Source organism: Montipora capricornis, chromosome 2 (genome assembly GCF_036669925.1).
Source record: "Montipora capricornis isolate CH-2021 chromosome 2, ASM3666992v2, whole genome shotgun sequence".
In the NCBI taxonomy this organism is placed as follows: domain Eukaryota; kingdom Metazoa; phylum Cnidaria; class Anthozoa; order Scleractinia; family Acroporidae; genus Montipora; species Montipora capricornis.
The window spans coordinates 17730391-17739062 of NC_090884.1; positions in this window are offsets into that span (position 1 = coordinate 17730391).

Consider the following 8672-nt stretch of genomic DNA (forward strand, 5'->3'; position numbering starts at 1 on the left):
TCGTTTTACTGATCACACCTCTAGACAAATCTCGTGACTTTCATGTTTATTATGTGAACAACAACAATGGCAAAAGTGATAATGAACGGTCCTTTCTTTACAACGACATAAGGTTCGTATCATCAATACTCAGGCCACGTAGAAAATCAGTAAAGCTATATAGTTCAGCGAAGCGTAGAAAATATTAGGCAGTCTTTCCGGCTCAGTATTGGCAAACACCTTTTGAAATAAACTCTTGAAGGAAAGTTTATGTACCGTCATTGACAGATATTTTCCCTTGTTTAGAAATGCACTACTATATTGTCTCTCAATGTCGAGTCGGACTATTTGCTAGACATATTATGGACGATCTATTTTTGCAGCCCATTTTCTATCCCGTGGCCACGCTTAAACTTGAGTGTACCAAAACGGACAGATGCCGGAAACGGGCCAAAAAACCAATTAAGTAATCGACACGTAAGTTAACGAAATGAAAATGAAATCTCAGCCAAATCAAGACTAGGGAAAAAAGCAAACAAATAAATTAAACGAGAAAGCATGAAGAATAATGAAGAACAAAAACAGGCACCGAGCTTTCAAAGAAAAATGGTAGTTTTGTTATCAAATTATGTTTTGTACTGATGTATGTACCCGCGTGAGTTTTCGGGTTTTCGGTCTCATTGGTTGGGGATTGATAAAAGCGACATTTATCTTTCTATTGTAGTATTCGTGGACTTTTTCACCTCGCATTCCGCTATGTTGACGCACTTTAATTAATAAGCGACAGGGTAAAGACAACGAACGAGAGGAAGGCATAGTCTAAAATCTGGGACTGCACTCTGGACTCACCCGTACTAAAATTTTACTCTTTCATCCTCAAGAAAAATACCTTGTTCTTTTTTTAATGCAAAAACCTTTTTTTTTACAAGACCGCTCTTCAAAGCACGTTGAACTATGGTGGTTGAAGTCTAATTTCTATCGTGCTTTACGAATAACAGGAGAAGCGCTCTCGAAATAACGAGTGAAACACTTTCGAAATATTGTTGTCGACTTTCTTCTTTGGTCGAGAGCGAACAAAAACTTTTGAAAACCCTCGAAAAACACTCAACGCGGTATGTTGTAAGAGTTTGATAACAACTGGCAGAGCGAGTGAAGTTTTATGTGGCTCTTATCTCATCAGTGAAAGGTGTTTGAAGACGGTGTGCACAAATGGGATTTCTAGCCATGCAGTATCTATGTGTTTGCACCCTTAAATAATTTCAATTTTAATTTTTAATTATCCTGGCAAAGTCGCCAATAAACATGGCTACTTTCAGTTGGAGGTTTCACGGAGGTGTACCATGGATGCCAGAGGTTTCGCTCCTCGTAATACTGCCCACGAAGAAACTCGACGAGAATATTTCGAGAGCGTTTCAATTGTTATTTCAAGAGCGCTTCACTTGCTACTCGTAAAAGCACGATAGAAATGGGACTTCAACCGCCATAGTGCAACGTGCTTTGAGAAGATAAAACAGGAAGTTCTTTTAAGAAAAAGAAAAAAAAAATGTTTTCGATTTAAAAAACAGAGTTTTTTTTTTTTTTTGAGGATGAGATAAATTTACATTTAGTACTGGTGAATCCAGAGTGCAGAGTCCAGTCCAGATTTGAGACTGTGACTGTTCCTAAATGGAACGTATTTTTCAGTGCTTTGATGGAAGGGCGGGTCGTCTCATCTTTCCTTTCTCTGATGGATAAAGGGTGGAGCGAGATGGTTCTCCGTAATCAATATGTTGACCCCTGTAAGACCCTCTTATTGCCTTGCTTGGGCACATCAGTAAACAATACCAATGCGTTTGACCTTCATCTCCTTTTACCCTCGTCTTTTTTTTTTTTGGAGGGTATGGGGCTAAATACCGAATTAAATCCAGTGAAAGTATGAATGATAGGGTATATGAATGTTGATTTTCTTGACCTGCGGAAACTAAATTGAGTAAAATTGAAATTATGAGCAGTTGCAATTGCAGATATTCTTTGCAAATGATTTAGATTGCTGCTTTAACTCCGAAGATCTCCAACTATTCTGGCCAGCCAACACACTAAAACACTCGGCTGATTTAGATACAATACATTCTGGTGGCTATTCGTACAGGACCCGTACACCGACCTATATTTGCTATTCACACGGGAGTCTTCTAAGCACCCATTTCAAATACCGCTGATAAACAGTATTTGAGTCTAAGCACCCATTTGAAAACGGTTAGCTTTCAATAACTGCGTGGCTATGTCGTTCAAGGTTAGGATTAGAACCTGTAATAATCATTCTATAATAAATTGTTATTATTATTCTAAGAACACAAGGTAGGTCAGATGGCCGGTGACATCGAACAAAGCGGAGGTATTTCGTGAAATTAAACAGGCATCAGTCCCTCTGTTTGATAGCTGAACTGTGTATAAAGAGACTTTAAAGACGACGTAAGATTTTCTGAGTGTTATTGAGCCTGTAATAATCAATTTAAGAAGACTTCCGTTTAAATAGCAAATATGGGTCGGTGTACGGATCCCGTACGAATAGCCAGAGAAACAGGTTTGAATAGCCGATTCAAAACAACCTCGATCTGCTTCAACATATTCACCAGCATAGTACGATGATGTTGCTCATCGTTTTCGTATAGGATATTTGGTAATATAAATTAAAAACAGAATTTCGAATACAAACATTTCAGTTTTTTAAAGGATCTTCTATGAGGAAGAACTTGCATGGCCCGCGGCATGTTCAAATCCTTTTAGATTTTGTTGGTCCTAAGTTCACAACAGAGAAGAATTCGAAATCTGTGAAAAACAGTCTCGCACGTTATTGGAGGGCTCGTTTTGCAGTTTTTGGTAAAAAGCCCAGCTGGCATTTTCAAAAACAAAAAGGTCACTGGCCCCAAGAAATAAGATAACTTTCAGGTATCACTTTTTGAAAAAAAATGATTAAATTTCCATAACGCTTTCGATCTTCAACGAACCGGTTAAAAAAAAATTTCTTTCAACATTTGGTTTTCCTTGCAAGGATCTCAAAAATGTTACCTTGTCATTGAAGGTTTTTAGTACGGTTACACAATTTCTGTTCAAGCTACCCTATATAGTACACCATGGAAAAGGCTCTACCAGGCATGGATTGTCAACGATCAATAACGCATTTAGTGTGAGCCGTTGCAAGTGTGCCTTGTTTGAAGCAGATGGCCGAAATAGAAAAAGTTTGAAACAACAGCGAATATGGTGAGACTATTCTGCAGGAAAAGAAAATCCATGTCATACAACAAGACACAAACATTTATTTTTGGTTATGGGCATAAACGTATAAGTAAGTAAGAAAGCTTCTTGGAGCCCTAAACTGGACATACCCGGTTGAAAAAACTTGAAAAAATGTTACCAAGGGGGTTTAGGTACGGCTTCTCGTGTTTCGTTCGTGCTTTTGCCGATTGAGGTGCCATACACTTCAGCTTCGAGAATCCTTAGTTAGTGAATTTCTTTCTGTGGAAGAAGAAAGCCGTTTCCAAGTTAAGGTGGTCACGGAGGTGAAAACATGCCTTTCCGGCTTTCCACGCTTTGGTGTTACAGGCTTCTAAATTGCCAGGACCGTATCCTAAATCAAAATCTAAGTGTTCGTAAGCCACGAATGCGGTGACCCTTCTCCGTTTCAGGTTGTCCGGTATAGGGATGCAAATTTGTCGGATTTTGGCCTCACTCAGGGTGTTCTGGGCAAATGCCAACATATGCCGCATTGACGTTCTTTTTTGCGGGTCAAAAAATCCATTGACATGATAGAATTTATTGTATTTTTGCCCCTCCGTGGTGGTAATGGCCAAATATTCTACCAGATTCCTGTCCTCGTATTTTGCAAAGTTAAAGTGGTGGCAAGAGTGGATCGAGGATTCGAGTGCGTCGCCTGGTTCAATCCCACGAAAGTTTGCCTGTGTTTCTGTATTTAAAGGCCAGCCGTATCGTTTGGTACTGAAAACCTTTGTCGTTTGGCTAAGTTTTCAATGATTGTCCACCAGGTCACCGAAGAAACGGGACATTTTAGTGCTTCGCCAAACGCCAGGTGCACTAAAACGGATCAGTTATGTGATATATAAATTGATCAGAACTCACCATAGAATAGGCTCCAACATCGACAAACGTTGTCCAGTTGCTTCACGTGCAATGTTGCGACGCCATTACATTATTTCCCGTTGAAGGTGGGAGCTCACTAGAAAGGAGGGTGGGGTGGGGTGGTGAAGCCCCAGTAGTAAGAGCTTGCGAGGGACAGACGTTACGGCATTTCCGGTTGTCGGGAATATCGCTTGCCGAAAAATAATATGCATTCTAAAGAGATAGAAGGTTAGCTAATGGATTCGATTATTATGACTGTTTTTTGACCGACAGCATTCAAGTTATTAAAAGTTCCTTTACGCGATTTCTTTTCAGAAAGGCGCCGGTTCTTGCATGAAAATCAGATTTATGAATTGTTCGTTATTACGATAGATCATTTCAAGCAAGAGAGATTGATGTCCAGGTGAAAGTTACGGCTGGACATTTTGTTTTGTTTTCGGTTTTTTTTGGGGGTTTTAAAAAAACAATAGACCATTTTACTGTGACAGTCATTGTGCTCAGTTTTCAGGACTTTGAATAAAAACGAGGCGGGAGTTGACCTTGCACTTGCGGGGACAAACAGCATTGCTTTGTGCGGGGTTGCCAAATGAGTAGCCTTGTTTCCTGTGTTGGAAATCGGAAAATGGGCGTGTTAGAGTATTTCCTGTCACTCCCCAGCTAAGTATAGACCTTCATTCACGATGGCCCCCGGGGGGGGCCCAAGTTGGATCCTGCTATTATCATGCAAAAAATGAAAATAGCTACACACTTCTGAGGGGGCAAACAACACAAGTTCGAGAAGGTTATAGCGAACATCTTAGCCACACAGATGATTTGTTTCACGTTCATTGGATGTTTTTTTTAGTGAAAAATGAGCAGATAACGAAAGTAGAACGTCAAAATGTCAAAGGCGAATCAAAAGATATAAAATTATTATTAAGAGGTTCTTAATTCTAAATTCTAAAATGTACTTTTTTATCAGTGTTATTTAAATATTTCGACGAGCCGATTTCCGCAATGGCTATTTTTTCAATATTTGTCTCCCAGCATAAAACATGGCTAATTTGCATGACAATTTGAAACCGAACATGGCGGCTATCGTGAATTAAGCCTATTCGTCTTTGTGCCTAAAGTTTAGGTTTCAGGGGGTAGCAAGAAATGCGTTAAATTTCATCCAGTGGACACAGTAGACTGATTTAATTAACCTGCAATGGGCGGCGAAGTAGACTGCAACGTGAATGGTGTTCCTCTTGGATCTTTAAACAAAATGGACCCTTGAGGAGCACAAGAATAGTACATAAGTCGATAAAACAACAAAAGAGTTGAAAATTGAACAATGGAATCTTCAAAGCGAAGAAAAAAGGACACAATTGCATCTTTCAATCGGCCGTCGAGGAGTGAATCTGTATTTTAAGTAGCACTATACGTGGGCAAACTCGTACGCACTGACCCTGTCTTATGATTTTGACACGAATGGCCAACAATAAAAAAATAGTGTCCGTATTTCAGTTTGTTTTAAAGAGCCCTTTCTTTTCCCCAGGTATAGCTGAGTTTTTATAATTTTATCGGCCAATTGCTAGCGCAATTATTTCCAACCGCTTACATTTGCTCCTGAGGGAGACATAGGGGTATATTAGAAACCGTAAGACCGAAGAACAAAATCATCCAAAACCGCAAAAAACCGAAAAACCGCATACAAAACCGCCGTAAAACCGATACAATGGGGACAAAGTGGAGCATATAGAGGCATAAACTACGCTATCACTTATTTTATCAAAGTATTTGTCGAATGTCATGGACTGGTCTACAGCCTCCGTATCTTTTAGTATCTGCTCAAATCATCGGTTCTATTTCTGTCGCTCTTTCGGGCCAGGATCAGGTTGGTGCTCATTTTCTGAAAAACAGTTGTTATGGAGCCTAGTTTGCACACAATTCCTCTCGCGAATCGCAAATTTTGGCAAATCCGCAAAAAGTTGTAGCTCTGGGAAACTCCAATCCAAAATTGATACCTCAAGACCTGACAGTATGGCGGATTGCCTTGAATGTTTATCTTGGTCTAAAACATGCGATTGTACGGAGGAAGCTAACCGGTACAATATGTTCTTGTTTTACATGGCAGCGGGAACGGGCTCTTAGGTTCAAATGTGGTAATAAACAGATACTGACTTACAATAGCAGTCGATTATTGAACCTCACCGCCCTTCCATATCGCGACCTTACACCAAAGAGAAAATTCGTTCGGATTTCCCTAATCCTCTTGTTGGTCCTGGGAATTGTTGTCGTCTGCATGGACTTCAACTTCTTCGGCACTACTTTCATCAACTTCTTGCTGTCCTTCGTCGGAGTCACTAGCTTCGTCACTCACTTCTTGCTCGTTCAGATTTCCAATGGGTTTCCTAATCTTCCATCCACTCCGAAAGTCAGATTAACCTTATAACCACTTCGAGATAGCGTTTGATAAAAGAGACTCTGGCAATGTTCCGTGCTTAGCCATTGTCGTTTATTGCAGACCCTAGTCCTTTGTCTTACTGCCGCACCTTGATTATGCTGAGGCACAGTTGCGTAAGAGGTCACAGTCATTTGCAGGAAGGTTGACAACGGATATCGGCCTCATCAACGGTACGTTATGAGGAGACACCGTTGTGGTCGGGCTTTGAGGTACCAGAACCTTCGACTGGTGTGATAGTACGAAGAACAGCTTGTAGCACGTTTGACGTTCTCATTCATTGTTGCCACCAAACGATCCTGGCAGATTCGAGTGTAGACATGTTTCACGTTCTTGGAATAGCTAGTGGTTTGTGGCAATTTTTCGGACGTCTAATGTCATACAGCTTAAAAGAGCATAGCGCTTGGTAGTCAGAATCTCCTAGAATGTCTGCCAGTCTTCATAGTACCCATAGTTTACCTGTTGCAGAGGACATGACCTTGGGGACCTTTAGGGCGCCAGTGATGTTACCTCTCAGCACGTATTTGAATTGCCATGATCTTCAAGTACAGTTTTGCTATGGTAAACCAAAAACCAATCGCTTTTACTGCCGCTGACTTCTTTTCATATGAAGCGCTCTTGTTAGGAAAGAGCAAAGCTTGGTAGATTGCGCCAATTGCCCTAAGGAATCTTTCAATAAACTTTGGCGTGTCGCGGACTCTTTCGAGATCAAAGTGCCACTCAAATCGAAAGAGAGAACCGGAACCCAAAATAGGACAAAATAGGAACAACGAAAAAACCAAATCGGCGTATACACAAACCGAAAAAAAACCGCTAGTATTTTCTAACAGAAAACCGAAAACCAGATGTAATAAAAAAACGAAAAAACCGCAAAACCGCAATGAACACCAAAAATAGCCCGAACCGCCAAAACCCGTGAAAATGCCAATGTCCCCCTCTTTATTAGTATGGTGTTTAACCTAATAACATGAAATCTTTCTTGACTTAATAGACCTTTTCACGGTTTCTGACGCCATAATGCTTGGGAGGGGGGGGGAGGGGCAAGGGGGCAAAAAGGGGGCAAAAAGCACTTCTATTGAGATTATTTTCGTTAAGTATGGCGCTCGGAAATCAAGCGATAAGGACATAAATAATTTTCTAGGCGAGCCGCTCCGCGTGCCGGAAGACCCGCGCGCGCGGAGCACCGGGGGTAAGCAACTGTTGGTCACCGTCCGACGTTCCACCCTCCATGTATGGCAAATGTGACCAGTATCACATGACCATATCGCGGGGATTCAACTTAGAGTTCTTACAAACTCATCGAGGTGGCCCCATACTACAGCTAGTATACATATTGGGCATCCATGTTATGGTCAATTAACACCTGTCAAAAACAGGGTATTCCCTGACCAGTATTACGTGACCAAGTTGACCGCTCACCAGGTGCCGTTAAAGGATATATGCTCAAAATTCATGTAAAACCCTTGCATTTCAAATGATTATCATGAAAATTTCCGACGAATTTTTCAGGCGTTGCGCAGGTGTGCAAGATCTAATTTTCCGCTTTGTAGCCGAGTTTTAGAAGTTTCACTTCGGCCAAAATCCGTGCATTCGTTTTATTTTAAGCCGCGTTTGCAGAAAAGTGAAAAGGGCTATGCTGTCTGTATCACTGATCAACCACTGTGATCTACGAAACTACGTTAAATTAAGTTAAAGAATTAATCTCTTATCTGCAATAGCCTACCCGATGAAAACGACAAAAAGATAAATATTGTTACGTTTACGTCTTCATACACAAATACGATACTTAGGCAACGCTCCTCAATTATTATTTATTCACGTGTTTGTTTTAGATCTTCCTGTATCTAGTCTGATTACCACACGAACAGTCCGGCTAATCATTGCTATAAAACTAGTCCAATTCTATTTATTTATCTTTTCGCCGGTTAGTCACCAGCATTGTTTTCCCCTGCTCGTGTTTGCCTTTCTTCCGCTACCTGTCGCGATAATTTTATAATCCTTTTATGGCTCTTTCTCTCCTTACACCCACCCTCCCTCTTGTCTCTCTCTCGTTGTTTATCACATCAAATTTCGACTGTTTTCTCGTGCTTCATGTTTTGAGAAGCTAAATATTTGAGCAAAAGCCGATATTTATAAAACGTAGATTTGAGTT